Genomic DNA, 14,447 nt, shown 5'->3' with positions numbered 1-14,447 from the left:
ATGCACCCATCTAGAGCTAAAACCATTAATTAAATTAACAAATTATTAAAATAATTAATATTAATCAACTTATTCAGTTAGTAATTAATTATATTTGGACTCAAAGGAGTAAACCAGCCAAAACAAATACTAAAATTATACACATTTTTTATATAAAATGAAACAATGCAAATATTTTTTGTCTATAAATATGTTTTAAGTTTTTAAAAACATCTTTATACTCTTTGTGATAATCTAGCAATAATCTGATTGTGATACATGAACACACCTGTGCAGAGTCAAAAAATGTCAAAGTCACAAACCTGTTGGTTTTCTAAATGAACAAAAAGAGGACAGAAATTGGACAAACAAGCACCTGTCTTCACCCTCTGTACCTCCAACAATATTATCGTGTATCGCAATAACTTTTGGGACAATTTACTGTCCAGTAAAATCTGTAATTTATAGCTTACATGGCGATGAAACTGCGTGGCAGCAGCTCAGGTTGATGGAAAACGCCACCTGCGCCTCTTCCTGTCTTTCCTGCCTAATTAAGATACAGATGTCGGTTAATGAGAAAGGACACGGCTAATGAATGATGCTAAACCCGGCAGGTCACAGTTGGCAGATCCACATGTTCTGCTTTTCATCACATTGGCCAAAATCCCCGCGGTTCTGGAAGCCCACCAACAACAACGCACCGTTTTCATTGTTTGTCTGCTCTCATTTTCCTCACCGTCAGTGTTTTTTGTGCCCATTTGCCATTTCTGGAGTTCGAAATGGTTTTAAAGTCATTATTTTTTCTCTAAAACTGCTCTGCTTGCACACACAGATGAGCAGCTTCATATGTCAGGACAGAAAAACTCATTTCACCTCTCAACTCATCTGAATTAATGACTTCTTCCTTTTAAAGCTCCTTTCCCAGCTTCCTCATCACCTGTCTCACTTTTCTTTAATGGAAAACTGTAAAGTTGATGCAAATATTACATTAAATTGCCCGTAAATAGATGTTTAAATTTATGAAGCTGGGGTCCGTGCTGTCGTATATTTGGGTAAATGAGAAATTTGCTTAAAATGAAGCAAAAATTCACCATTTCAATTGAGTTTGAATGATTTTTTCCATTCAAGCCTTGCTAAACTAAAAGTATGAGATGAAATCTTGTGAAGCGAACACACACATGCAGGCGGTTCCTTCTGCTCCGGAGACTTCTGGCTAATCCGAGACCTTCATAAAGCATGTGTTGGGCCTTAGCGACACATCTGTCATTCTGACGGCTGCTAGCATGGTTCGGACTGTCGCTTTCTAATCCATCTGTGTTCTGCAGAGGCTCTCCGCTGCCAACTGGATCTTGGCTAAGCCTTCAGAGATGCCGCCTGCCAACTTCTAGAAAGTTTATTTTTTCTTATCTCGCGGTTTATTCCGCTTCTCCCACCCAACTTCCTTGTTTTTAGGGACGTACCTTGGTAAGAGTGTGTTGACAAATCACTTCCTCTGATAGAGCAGATGCTTGTGCGCGCTGCTTTGATGTTGGCATGCGATCAGGAGCCCATGCAAAGAGGGGAACTTTAATCCCAAGCACCAAAGGCAGAATACGGCCAATGACTTTGATCTCCCTCATGCAAAAAACAGTAATTTTCCACTGCAGTGCCACCGTGCTGGTAATATTGGATTAAAAATTCCCTCTTTTCTTCAGCTGTCCACTCATGTATGGCCTTAGGTGTGGACGAGGTCCGTCAGGGGGGTTTCTGCAAACTGCACAATAAAGATAAAGGGTTAGAGAGGAACAGGCACATCTTCCTCAGCCGAGCGGAGAGGCAATGTGAGGAAAAACGAACCGGGCAGCTTTTTTTAACCTCTACCTGTTTATATGCGTTTGCAGATAAATACTGTAATCACAGACCAGATGTAAAGGACTGATGTTTACCAGTTCCCTCTGGCAGAGAGTATCACATAAAAGCTAATGCGAACAAGATTTTAGTTGACAATTTTGTCTTTAAATGAAGGTTTTTCTGTTTTTCTGCAGAGTGCATGATTCATATCATAAATACACCACAAAAACACAATATTTTGGTCTAGTTTCTTCTGCAAATATCTTTCTTCGCTTGATATGAGAGAAAACCAACTTACAAGTAATTTTTCAGCAAGAAATAGGAAGTTAATTCCTTGATTTTTATGAAAAAATTATTTAATTTATATTATGGGGAAAAAGTCTTGTTATAAGTGCCAGTGAAACATGTGTTTTTCCATCATTATTAATTCACTCTAAACAAGCTGCTATGTCTTACTGAAAAGTTACTTGTAAGTGTGATTTTAAGTAAAAGAACATATCAGAAGGAGAAACTGAACAAAATATTTGTCTAAATTTGTGGATGTGAATAGTTTAAATGTAGGTCATAGTGTAGTTTGCCATATTCACACTTATTTAAACTGATTTTGATTCTCATTTGTTATGATATTCCCAGTAAATTTAAGGCATATTTCTAGACTGACATGACATCATTTTAGAACATTTCTGAAATTTAAAAATTTGTCACATAATTTGACCTTGGTAAGAGTTTCTTTTTCACTAAAAGCAGCTTATAACGAAGGCTAATTTCTGTGCCTGTTCACTACGAAAGACTCCACTGCTGAAGTGACTGATTGCTAAAGCTTGCTAAAGGTTTTCTGCAGAATATTCAGACATTTATCCAGTGAAATACTTGGAGAAGACCTGGTCAGATGAGACCCAAACTGGGATATTTGGATGATATTGAATCATTTGTTAATAAAAACTCCCATCAATCATTTACTATTTAGCATTTGATCAAATTTCTCCAAAATCTTACCGTAGTTTCCAGACTAAAAGTCAAAAACAACAGTCCCTTGTATATTGTTCCTTTTTGCCTTTTGCAGAGTAAAATGCTCCGTACTTTGTCTGACTCACTTAATCTGTTTTGTTGTACTTAGTCCACCTTGTAGCTTGTTTTGCTTCATATAGATACGTATATATATAAATAAAAGATTGAAAATAGACCATTCACTGCCCCATAGTGCGGAAAATACGGTAATTTTGTTCCATTTGAGCCGATGCATAAAAAATGAACAGAAGAAAAAGAAAAATACGAACAAACAAATTCTATCAAATTGAGGAATTAAATACAAAATACCAGAGTAAATGATGTGTGAATAGAAAAGGACTGAATTGTACGATGAGTAGCGTTTTTGCTTAATCTAATCATGAATCTGATCCTGTGAGATTTATGATGTTGATGTTGTCATTTATGTTTTAGTTTCTGTAAATTGATTATTGCTTTTTGTACATTTCTGAGAGTTACCAGAGAAACTGAACTCATGTTTACGAACAAAAAAATGTACAAGCAAAGGAAATGACAATGGAAGAATCTGAAACCTTAACCTTTGACTCAAGAAACGTACACAGAGTAGAATCGCTTCTGTTTCAGGTTTAGCAGCTTTTCTTTAAAACAAGAAGCACTAAAAGTGAAAAAGGAAAGATTTGCTGAGAGGAAAGTGGAAATATAAATTGATGATTGACTGAAGGCGAGTTGGAATGACTGAGTCACTCTGGTAAGAAAAGAGGAGATCCGGCATTAGCAAACTGTTTGACCTCATTCACAGCTCTGTGTAGAGGATTCAGAGATCGTATTTGTTTTTTTTGCCACTGTGTGGGATTAATTACAGAAAGTAAAATGAAGTTAATTAAAGTGGAAATGCTTTGTGAAGCAGTTCCCATGTAGTGTTTATTTTAGTAAATCTCAAGACTGCAGCGCATAATTAACACCGCTGTATTTGTGATTCTCAACTTTAACCTCAATGAGAAAATCATATTTTCAGATGCCTGTTTCCTATATTTAGATCGGAAAATGGGTTTTTAATCCCTAAACCACTTGTTTGTCTGAATTTGATGCCATCTAGTGGCAGCAGAACAAAATGTTTGTTCTTGACAGCGTTCTTTGGTCATAATAAAGTGAACATATTTGTTTCTTTTTGCTTTGTAAAGCACCTCAGTTTTTGTAACTGTTTTAGTCTTTTTCTCTTGGAGTGCTGCTTGAGTTACTGCCATATTCCTCCTGATAAGCTGCTTTAAGCTGGTTGGTTGGTTGGTTTTCTTTCTGTTTTAACAAAAATGTATTTATTATGGACTGAGATTTTTGAGCAATGTCAAAGTGTTTCCATGTTAAGCATAGAGTTAGCTTAGCTAACCTAGCTAATTCTGTAATTCATGAAATTTGCACAAGTTAATTTTGTCTTCAGTGAAAGATCTTGGTTTACTTTTTTAACACAAATGGTTGGGAAAAGAAATCAATCAGCAATATCAGTGTTTATATGTGTGTGACATAAATTAGCTTAGCTAAAAATGTAACTCATGCTACAACTTATTTTAGAAGATTGGAGTACTCAAAACACAATCTTTTGAAAATTTTAACAGCTATTACTCGGCAATTTCCAAATGTTCATATTAGCATACACATAAAATGAGTAGCTAACATAACTAATGTTGGAAATCACGTTATTACCAAAAATATATTTTGTATCTCTATAGGAGTTGAGGAGCTTTTGCTCATTGTGAGAATTAACTTGCTAATACTCCACTTTATTTCCAATTCGAAGTCATGCTCACTGAAAGAAAATGGAGGAAACTAGAATTGTTTTATTGGAACGTTTTGTATGTGCAAACGATTTTAATTAGAAAACTATCCCAAGCAACGCCACACATTTCTGTCTTGTATCAGGAAAGTCCATCCGACCCTCTAAACTGTTGAGATGAACGGAAACAGGATCCCACAGGATCCTTCTGTGGGATTTTGGTTTGAAGAGTCAACCCATCTATTGTTTTCCTGCTGAATGATAGAGGTTCTGCCTCTTCAAACATCTCTGTCGCCATCAATCACAGCAGACGCCGTTGTCCAGATCTTAACTTCAAGATGGATGTTTTCACTTTCCTTGGATCTGTTGAGATTTCTTACATTTCATACCACATGTAACGAAACTATTACCGTTCATACTTAAATGGATCTATACGAGCCTCTGTGGGTCCAAAGGAAAAACATTTCTTGGTTGTTTTTTGACATTTTAACTTGGCTGCGTTTCTTCTTCGCCGAAGCCGCATTGGCAGAGACGAGAGGCAGTTTGTCGGGGAGCAGCAGGTGGTTGGGTTAATTGCCCGCAATGCTGGTTGGAGGAAAAGTGTCTCGCTGAGAGTGGAGTGCCTTCTGCACCGGCGGAGCTCAAGTCCGGATAAAAAACAGCAGCAAGCATATTGTCATCTCCCACCTCGCCCTTGCTAATCAGCTGCAGTGCACTCCCATTGTTCAGCCCAACTGGCTCGATTCCCAGTGGAATTATCCCTTTCTCTCTATGTTGCGTCTTTCTGCCCTCTGCCACCCACCATGAACACGTCCACTTCTTTTCTTGAAATTTCCCTCCTTCTTCTGCCCTCTTTCATCTTCAGCATCAGACTCATTTCACAGGATCAATTCTCGGCTTAATTCCTCTCCACATCCCTACTTCCTGTAATCAATGCCGCTTCTTCTTCTTCTTCTTCTTTGCCTTCTCCCTGCCCTTTCTTTTTGTTTCATCCCAGAGAGGCAGTATTGATGTCAACACACAGAGCGCTCAGTGGTTCTTAAGCTGCGCTGGCCAACCTGCTGGCTTCCTTCAATTGTGCCAGAAAGTGGAGGAAGAGACTTGATGACCATTTCCCAACCAGCGATGCGTTCATAAGAAGTGTAGTTTAGCGTTAGCATAGAGGAGCATAAGTCTGACAGCCGGGTCTTTAAATCCAATATGTGGGCGGTATGTGTGATTAAACGTTAGAGCACATTGACACATATTCATCCCTGACTATAGACAGTTATGGACTAACAATACACTTAATTTCAAGTATTTTTACTACGCTGGTCTTTTTACTTTTACTTCAATAATTTTATTGCGAAGTCTTTGTACTCTTACTTGAGTAAGACTTCAGGATTTTCTACCTTCTGAATGAAAAATAAACATGTTTCAACCAAAAATTCACCAGACAGACACACACCTGCAGCTTTTGTTTGTTTTTTATTGATCCTGACTTTATTTTTTTGTTACTTAGATGAATTATTTTCATTTTTGCTTCTAAAATATCAAAATGTCTCCTTAACTTTATATTTTCATACAAATGATGATGTAATTTTTAAATATTAAATGATTGAGTTGACTTTTTTACCAAATACTTTTGATTAAAAATATGTTGAAGTAGCTTGAGTAAAAGTTTTGGGTTCTATTTCTAATTAAGAAAAGCTTAAAGGAAAATCTGCAGGATGTGCACATTTTTATCCATTAATCTTCAACTAGACTAAAATAATGTCGACTTGCAGCCTTATTTCTGTTAATCTTTAGCTGAAATTGTGTTGTACTGTTGCTTTGACTATACAGAAGCTTCTGAATGAAAAGTATGTTCAGAACTTCTCAATATGAGGATGTTTACGTTCTATCAGAGGGAGGGAGTGCAGGAATATTTCACCTCATCTGCGCGGTGACATTTCTCCTCATGAGTTTGGCTCTGTGGCTGCACTTTATTTCCACTCGCTCGCCGCCTGTGCATTTTTCTCCCTAACCTTTTCGTCTTCAAAGAGGCATGAAAGGCAGCCGTTACGGCCGGCGATCAAAGAGCAACAACCAAAGCAGCGTTCCTCTGTTGTGCTGCTGTCATTTTCGCTCTTTTAAGCAACAAAACGGGAAAGCGCTTCAGAAACTCCGGGCCACTCTTGATGAACACACGGCGGCTTTACACGGCCGTCCTGGGAAATGTGGAGGCTGGACTCGGCTTTTTGCTTTCAGTCCCGTGTTTTGGTGCAAACATGTCAGAGTCTGAGCCCACATCCTGTAATAAACATCAGTCATTTTCCTGCAAAGGATCTCAAAACATGCAGATTGCTCACTGATGATGCTGCTGGAAAGTTAAATCTCTTTCTGCTTTAATTTTTAATCCAACATGTGCAGCAGAAACCCCATCACGCCTGTGTAAAATTTAATGTGGAGCTGAATTATGGAAAGTGTCCTCTGAGCTCTGACCTCTGCTTCTCTGTAGGAGGAATGATCAATCACAACAAAACTCTGCATCCCTACCTGTTACCAGTTCGCTGCGTTGTCCCCAGATTACAGCTTTTTCTAAAGCAGAATGACCTCATGTTGCTCTTTCATCCATAACTTTAAACATCAAGACCTTTTTCCAAGGAAAATTTTAAAGTAGCTCCATAAACTGTTTTCTCTTACTTTTAAAAGGAAATTAAACTTTTGATTTAAAAGGCCTCTTAAGCCACAGATTTTACAGAAAATGTTTCTGTTTAATCTAAACCTGTAGAAGTGTAAAACATTCTACGGTGGCCCTGAGGTGTCAAAAAAACAAAAACCTTTCATGGAACCCAGACAAAAAACTAAAATGAGTCTCTGGATTTTGTGCCATCATGTTGCCATTTCTTCTTTTCTGAAATATATCGACAAAATAAGTAACATTTGCAATATAAAAAACCTTTTTTGCTGCTAAACAACAGATTTATTGTTTTTAATGTTATTTAACCATCAAACTGGTGCAAATGCTATTATACCCATTCAACTTTCAAGTGAATGTTGCACCACTATCCTATGTTATCAATATTTTTGGCACTAGAACAAAATAAAATGGTTTATGTACAAAAACAAAATTGCCCAGGAAAATAAAAAATTCTCAGATTAGATGAATTTCAGTAACAAATTCTCAAGTGTTATTTATATGCCTTTCCAGCAGCCATTGTACAGAGCATACAGTGGTAAAACCAGCTGACCAAAGGTGCTGGAGTTCCGATTTGGTTGTTAGGTAACAGTGCAGGGACCTCTGATTGTGACTCAACAACCAGAAAGTATTAGAAATGGCTCATTTTGCAGACCCCAAAAAAACATTAACTTTAAAAAGTAAAAAGTGTTTTTAAATACATTCAAACTGTGAAGTTTGTATAATAGGTGCCTTTTCAAAACTTTATAGACATGCTTGTTTTATTTTTTGTGGTGAAATTAATGTTTCCATAAACGTGAAACTGGTTACCTCCGAGACGGAGGCGTTTTATTTCGTCAGTCTTTGTCTCCTTCTGCTCCGTCTTTCTGTTTTGCATCTCAGGGCCTCCGTACCTCACGTCCTCCATGTTTAAACCTCGCCGCGGTGTTACAGGTTCTGGGTTTGGTGGCTGTTAGCGTCGGTGTCACGGAGGATGTGGAGTTTTGAACATGACTCGTCTGTGCAGCGCGGGGCCGGCCTTTCAGAGGCGCGTCAGGGAGGGATTGTGTAGCTCTGACGGGGACACAGAGATAGAGACATGCTTGAAAGGTTGAGGTATTGAATTTTACTTCCTGACAGCTCGGTGACCTTTCGGCTCTTGTGGGGGGACAAGACAGAGATGGATTTTGCAGTCGTCCGCTTTGCTCTGCGCCGCTCCTCCCACAGGGTTAAGAATTAATGCTTCTTTCTGCCTCTTTGCTTTGCAAAGGAGACTCGGCTGAACTGATCCCTGGGCTCTCCGGCGCAGTTCGGTGGTACACAAAGAAAAAGGTTGTTCTCCTGTGAACATTTTCTAGCAGCGAGTCACAGAAATTAACACTGCAAACGAGTGTGAGGTCTTGTTAGCTGGCTGGAGGTTGAACTTGGCAGAGTCTGGACAGCACCAGCACACCCACGTGGTTATCTGCACACTTGCTCCTCTCACCTCTGCTGTTCATAAATACATGCAGCATGACATGGCGAATGTCCTGAATCCCAATAAGAACCACCTGACTCGCTGGCTGCAAGGCATTCCCCCTCTGCGTTGGTGCCTCTGGGCAGAATCCTCTTTCTCCGTGTCTTTAAGGTGAAAGTAACAAATCATGGTTTCATCTGCTCGCCTCTCCAACCCTCCACAGGATCGCCCAGTGTCTGTAGGAGATACGAGATGAGAATGCACATCAGTGGGCCGGCTTGTTTTATCCCTTCTTTTCTTTAAATCGACAGAACGAGCTCCAAGCTGTATTTTCCCTCTTAAAGTTCACTGACTCTTGGCTTCGCTGGTGCCGCTTTGTTCCATCGGAGTGTGCATTGATGGCACAAAGCTGCTTAGCCGCCGAAGTCACGTCCCTGTAGTTTTCTTGGCAAAGTGACTGAGGGCTGAAGATGATAGAGCTGAAACGATGGCGAGGTTTTTCATTTCTCATCTATCTTACGGGGGCCACCACACGTGGCCAGCTCTCTGTGCTCCATTTACTCCAACTGGCCGATGAACCATCTACATGAAGAGCCTCATTGATCCCTCTTTGCCCGGACTTTGTGAAAATAGAGAGTCTAGTGAGGTTAAATGCAGATCCATCAAGAGGTACTCAGCTGGACAAGGACAAAAAAAAACAGCCACTGGAGCGTCTGCAGACAATCTCAAATCACGTGTTTACGCATTTTCATGGGGGATTTAATTGGCAGGTCATTGAGTGCAGTGATGAAGATTCTCCATCTTGCTTAGGGACCCTTCAGCAGGACTGAACCCTGCCAGCAGAAGAGACTGAGCCCAGATCATCCAGCTAATAAGGACAGCTTTTTCTCCCACTGTGGCTTGGCACTGCTGCAGTATTTACTATTCACAGCATTCATAACATTCTCTATAAATTCTTCATGAGCGTGTCATAATATAGCACCTCTTTGTATCATATCTTTATATCTCCTTGAAAGCTCCTGCCAGATGAAATATCTTGAATGTGTTAAAAAAAAAAGATTTTTTTTTTCACCGCTTTGAGAGAAAAATGAAAAAATGCTTCAATAACTCATTAATACATCAGAACTGTTTGACATATTTACTTCTAGTTTTTCATAATAAATTAGTTTTATGTCTCGGTTGGTGTGTGAAGGTTTCAAATGGAGAAAAGATGCAAGACCACACACAAGTACTCTGACAGAATCAGTAAAAAGGATGCAACACACAAAGGGCGAGTTACATGAATGAACTATAATTACATGAACATGTGATAAACAAGCCAAGATATAAACAAGAAATGAGTTGTGACCAAGACTAGGTCAATAAAATGATCCTTGACTTTGATTTTGTCTGCTGTTTAGTCCATCTCAGATCCTGTTTTCATTTAATAACTTTAGTCAAATTAAAACTCTTATTCAGACAAAGAAAAGCACTAAATAGTCAAAATAATCTTTCTCGTTTTATCCCATTGCATTGTATTGATTTAGTTTAGAAACCTGTGATGTGCGTCTCCTTGGAAACTGCACACCTCTGCAGAATATTTACTGCAGCTGGATTTATTTGATAGAGTTCAAATAAAATACTGTACTGTGTGTTTGTTGGTATTAATGGGGAAAAAATCCATTCATTACGCCGGTGTCAGTCACTGATGTGGTTTTAATTATTTTCTGTGCAGCAGTGAGCCTCAGAGCCCAGAGGGATGAAATACATTAGGTCTTAGTCAAACGTACAGACAAATTCAGTGTTGATTTTAGCTTGTTCACAGCATTTATCACCATCGCTATTATTCAAAGTGTTGACTAATTATTTCTGCTGTCAGCGAAACGGCACAGAAATTAACATGTTTAGGACCAAACCACCTTAAGGGAGAGAAAATAAATGTTAAGCACTTAGAGAAAATGTGATTTGCAGCATCTTGTTCTGTGAAAGGTTATGAACACACGGTGGGAATACCGACAAACTGCTGTGAAGGAAAGGATAAAAAGGAGGAACAGAGTTGTGTGTGTAGGTGTTGTGGTTGACACCAGCTCAGTGGAACATCACTTTCCCACAGAATCAGAGATCCAGGGTCATGACCCTATCTGTGCTTCCTCATTTCAGTGTCTTTCTCTCTGCTGTTCAGCCACGCTAGGTCACTTCCTGCTTTCGGCTACTTGTGCTGCATGTGTAAGACTTTGAGGAAATTCTGCACACTTTTAATGGAGGTATTGTGGAATATTTGTGGTAATTTGGTCACTGATCTTGTTCTTTCTATGGGAAGAAAGTTGAAGCATACAGTTGATAATTGTGGAAGAGTTTGAGTGCCAACAATTGGAAATAAATTCAGATATAACAAAAAAGTCAACTTTTTTTCTATCTTGAATATAACAAAACGAATTGAAGGATCTGTTACATTATATTTAAAATGACTTGTTCCATTTTCTAGACCATATGAAAGGAGATTGGTTGCACTTTATTTTTACATGTTTAACCAAACATTTGACACTATTGTTGTGTTTAATTGTGCTGGATTAAACCTCAAAAGTGGTTCAGTTCATCTGTTGTTGTCAAAGCTAGTTCTTAAGTGCAGGGAGTGACTACTTTATTTTTCTTTTTACAATAAATTAGCCAAAATGTGTGTTGGTTTGTAATGATGACAGAAAATATAAAAAGCTTTTGGAAAAGAAGCAGAAATAAACTCAAAGTTCAGATAAATACACATTTCTGTGTCCAAACTTTCTTATTTTAGGAAAGTTAAACTTGACAAAAATGATTTCTATTTGCTTAATTTCACAATATGTCAGATGTATTTATGAATGTAGAAACTATTCATGTTTAAAGTCTAGAGCTCAACATAATTGTGGAGTTTTGGGAAACTTTTCAATGACTTTTTGAATTTAAACTGTATAACTCTTTGAGATAATGGCCGGTGCTTTTTTAGTTGTGTTGTGAGTGAAACAGTTTTAAGAAAAAATCTGTTTATGTAAAAACTTTTGATTTAATTTTCTCTTGCCGTCGTCCTCACATGACGAATGGCGCTGTCCCTTTCCCCTGAACTCTCCTTCGTGACAAGTTTTCTTTTCTCCCTGAAGCCATGAAACATCCGTAATTACATTTCCCCCATCTGTCTGCTCACACAATCGGCCATACATCACCATCGCAACAATTCCATTAACTCCCAGCACGTTAAATAAAGACGGAGAAGAAAGAGGAAAGGTGGGGTGAACTCATAAACAAAAGGAAAAGATGATCCCTTTCAATCGCTTGATGATATTAATCCCTCAAAGCCATTCGCTGGCGACGTTTTGGACGAGATGCTGTCACAAGAAGAGTCAGGGGCCTCCTCTTCCTCCTGCCTCTGTCTTCATCTCCGTGCCCTTGGCACCGGCGAAAGCCCTCCACAAGATGGTGGTGTGTGCAGCCAGAACCACATGGGATGTAATTACCGAGCGTTTCAATGCAGGGAAGTGTTGAAACGAGGGAAAGAAGTGAACTGATTGAACGACAGAAGCAATAATGGCCGCCTCGGTCCAAACGCTGATGGGGAATCTCTTGACAAATTACTGCCGGGCCCTGTGAGCGGGAAGAATCCCTCGCTCATCAATATTCACAGAAGGTAAACAAGCCGGACCGGACCAGAGGGGCTCCTTTAGTTTGTAAATGTGATGGTGACATTTGAGCAACTTTTGCCAGGTTTTGTAGATTTTCTGGTGAAACAAAACGGCCCAGATCTCTTTAGGGAACCTTTGCATGAGGCACATAATCAATATTCATCAAGAGAGAAATTTGCTTCTAATGAAAGAAATAAAAAACTGGAACACTATTATCTTTATCATTAGCATCCACTGGCTCAAGAATATGTAGTGTTTTCATATTTAAGGGGGAGGATCTTTTCTGCAAAATTTACATTTTGCACATTTTTGGGTTATCACTGCTTTAAAAAAATTACATTTGTTTTTTTGGCGACTAGTTAATTTTTTTTGTAGTCTGGAAAATGATGCGGCATTGCCTAGCAACCATATCAGAGCCCAGCCCCGTTACCTAGCAACCCAAGCTGAACTCCAGCACGTTTGGCCAGCTGGATTTATGCTCTGTACAATGGCTGCTGGAAGAGAGAAGTGTTTTGTTGTTGACTTACCGTCCAGAAACCACTTGCTGTGTTCTTGTTGGTTGTGAAGGAGGTTCCACTTCTGCTATTCAAAGATGTATAGTTGTACAATTGCACATCTGTTTGCAGCCATTTTCATTGACGAGTTCGGGAGCGTGGCTAGTTCCAGCACATTTGGATTTAAAGTGGCAAGTGGCCATAAAATGACTCTTACTTAGAAAAGCACAAAATATGAAAAACTAAAGAATAGGTCTCTCTACAGTGTGAGCGTGTCTCTGGATTTTATGTGTCAATCAGACGGCGAGAGTCTGTGGATCAGTTTTTATTTTTACTTATTCATTCCACTATGAATTCAGGTTTGGCCTTTGACTAGGTAATTTTAATACATGAATGTTCTTCTAAGTGAACAGTTCCTCTATAGTTCTGACTGTTGAACCGTTTTCTTACATGTATGTAATTGTAGATAATGATAGGATGAACTTACCTTCCGAGACTGGAAAAGTATTTTCTGTTTTTGATCAATTTTACTTTAAAGCATTGGTAAATGTAGTATTTTTTTAAAATCCATGCAACACTTACAGCATCAGCAACTGGAAATATCAGAACTCTGAGCCAGTTTACAGGTAGTTTATGGTTTATGGTGGTTCCTTTTATACACTCTTGTCTACTTCTTCCCCAACTACTTTATTATGAACAGGGCATCTGCACACATCTGTTGCTTTGACAAGGAGTCTTAATTAAACCCACACAGGTGAAATCTCCTGGCATGTGCCATCTAATTATCATAAATTAGTATTTATGACAGAACAGACACTTATTGTTATGGTTCTTTGTGTAATAATAAAATAGCCTGATTGCTCCCTAAATGAGAAAATAATATCTCTGGTTTCTCTTAACTTTACTGTAAAATCCTGTGAGTTTCTTGCAGACCTCTAGGTGCTGCTGGTGGTCCAAATGGTTCAGAGTCTATAGTTTCTGGACTAAACAGCGTTGGTGTGAATGTTGATATACATTTTGTTCTCAGACGATGTGGCAGTAATCAGGTGATTTTTCTTTAGGTAGTTTTTGCATATTCTTGAATGTTAGCTATTCCACATTAGCAGCTCTGATTATATCCTTCAGAGAGCATCGGCTTGAACAGCATAAAGGCCATTCGAACATTGCCTTTCTTGTTTGGAGCTTTTTTCCTCCAACGTGCCAGATTTTGGTTTAAAGTTAACAAAACATTTAGATGAGTAAAGTGGGCAGAAAGAAAACATTTCTGACCTTCACTACTGCTGCTACTTATGAAATAAAGCACTTCCTATTCCCTTTCTCAGAGTTAGTCCTTGTTGACTGACAAACATAAAATGAATAAAAAGAGTGGAAATAAATCACAAACACTTTGTGATTTACTTTAAATCATGGAAAAGTCCTTGCAACCTGTAGAAAATCATGAATATAAAATCCAAAGACAACCCAAGTGTAAGCATTAAATCTGTTACTGCTTTTCTTTTGCCAATGGAAAATAAAGGTTTAAAAACAGTAGGTGAAAAAAATAATGTATCATTCTCAGTGAGCCACCCACACATCCACGTCTGCAGAGTGAGAGCGAAACCTGGAGATTGATAGTTGACTTAATATAGTGTGCTTTAGACAAAGACGGATGGAGTTCAAATTGGAG

The 14,447-nt window shown here is 38.7% G+C and overlaps 1 protein-coding gene across 1 annotated transcript in view; it reads left to right on the top strand.

The window, feature by feature from the left end:
* LOC129353827 (uncharacterized) overlaps window positions 1-14,447 on the top strand; it is a 58,880-nt gene that overhangs the window by 21,179 nt on the left and 23,254 nt on the right. The gene's annotated exons all lie outside the window — the stretch shown is intronic.

This window comes from Poeciliopsis prolifica, unplaced genomic scaffold (genome assembly GCF_027474105.1).
Source record: "Poeciliopsis prolifica strain line A6 unplaced genomic scaffold, Auburn_PproV2 SCAFFOLD097, whole genome shotgun sequence".
NCBI classification, from domain to species: Eukaryota; Metazoa; Chordata; class Actinopteri; order Cyprinodontiformes; family Poeciliidae; genus Poeciliopsis; species Poeciliopsis prolifica.
The sequence above is the reverse complement of the archived record's forward strand: the minus strand, read 5'-3'. Positions and strand labels throughout refer to the sequence as shown.